This window comes from Poecilia latipinna, unplaced genomic scaffold, assembly GCF_001443285.1.
Source record: "Poecilia latipinna isolate Pla-1442-1.1 unplaced genomic scaffold, P_latipinna-1.0 Scaffold7705, whole genome shotgun sequence".
Classification (NCBI taxonomy): Eukaryota; Metazoa; Chordata; class Actinopteri; order Cyprinodontiformes; family Poeciliidae; genus Poecilia; species Poecilia latipinna.
This window is the reverse complement of record NW_015120321.1, coordinates 1-1,627: the sequence shown is the minus strand read 5'-3', so window position 1 is coordinate 1,627 and position 1,627 is coordinate 1. Positions and strand designations below refer to the sequence as shown.

At 39.5% G+C, this 1,627-nt stretch overlaps 1 long non-coding RNA gene across 1 annotated transcript; it reads right to left on the bottom strand.

Annotated features, from left to right (window-relative positions):
- Positions 1-7: 7 nt before the first annotated feature.
- LOC106944267 (uncharacterized) lies at positions 8-1,418 on the bottom strand. Its single transcript, XR_001424183.1, has 3 exons — positions 1,378-1,418; positions 601-724; positions 8-313 (listed from the first exon to the last, which is right to left on the bottom strand). It is a non-coding gene; the product is annotated as an uncharacterized LOC106944267 (long non-coding RNA).
- Positions 1,419-1,627: the final 209 nt, after the last annotated feature.

Below are 1,627 nucleotides of genomic sequence, written 5' to 3'. Positions count from 1 at the left end.
TGCAATTTTACCAGAAGAACATCTTAAAATACGGGAAGTCATTTTATCGAGAAGTCTTGGCTCCCTCTGACGAAGCCAGCTCAGTCCAGGTGGTTCTGATACATTCAGTGGTTAAGAGGATCAATTGACCACCAGGTAAGCATTGATGTCAAAATAACAAACAGAGCTACTGATGTAGGAGTATTTTCCATGTTGAAGAAAAGCAAAGTTTATAATGGGAGAGGAAAATGTTGCGTTGTTAGCCGCTTTAGCTCAGTCGATGTCTCCATCCAGGAAGCCACTAAAGCCAAACAGAACTCCAGTCCAGCTCCAGCTGCAGTGAGGATGAAAAAGGGAGAAATAACGTTAACATAACAGGGAATAAAGCAAATTTGGTAATTCGCTTTTAATGTGTTCCAGATGCAAAAAGAAAAAGCTCTGATATAAACTTGTTTATTTACTTCTGCCAGGATGTTGTTGGTCATTTTTGTATTTTTATTAAAATGTATCATTATCAACACATAAGCATGCATTAGTTTTAAAACCAATAAATAAACTGACTTGGAGAAATATATTTAGCCAAACACACCCGGCCCCTATAAGCAACACTTCCTTCCCTACCTGACCTTCTCTGACTCAACACTTGCTGGTCTCTCCATCCTCATGCTCTGATCGTCTCTAGCAGCTGGAGGAATCAGTAAGACCTACAAGCCTGTCCTGCTTCAGCTGCACTCTGCTGGTCATACTAGAATGGGGAATTAGGAGAACACCAATTTAATTTAATATCATAACGCAGCAAAAGGCATATTACATCTAATTCGGAATAAAACTAAGTACAGGACACACACCCACCAAATAATAAAAAACAGAAATTATGTGAATATCCTTCGGCCTGTGACCTACCAGCTTAGTTTTACATTTTACATCTGGAAGAAAATATATATTTAAGAGTTACGTTGCCTCCCCTCATCGACAGAACTGATTATATGCTTGGTAAATAAATCATCTGCACAGTCACTTGACGTGTGGTGCAGATTAATGTGCATCTAATAACAATGGTGCAACGATCCGCTGTTTTCCCATTTTAGCTTCAATGCTAGTTAATACACACACACACGGAGGATTACACAACAGTTTTTAACACATATTTCCTCCAGATATATTTGGTATTTTCCACTCTTAAAGCCACTCGACAGAGGTTCGCTGGTTAACGAATATTACACAAGCCTAGTTTATGAACTTTACCTAGTGCTAACATTAGCTAGCACAATATGCTACCGGAGATCACGACAGACAAAATATGTGACTGTCGTCATAAGTTGAGTAAGATTTCTTCTTTGAAACAGGGTGGACACTTTAGAAGCTGCTAAACGGTGTAATTTTGTGAAGATTACTTACCATTCACATTCTGTGTCCCGTCACCGAAGCCCTGCAGTTCGGGACAGAGTTCTGAGATCTCAGGGAGTCATCCGCTTTAGTCAGCGCTAACCAATCGGAACACGTCTTACATCGCTCGTCCTTAAGCCCCGCCCAGAATGTTCATGTAAGCTTCGCCAAAGCAAATAAAGTTGTATAAGCAAGAAAACGAGTTCAACCAAAAACTTAGAAAAAGTTTCAACCAAAAAAAAAGAGACTCAATCAAAAACAA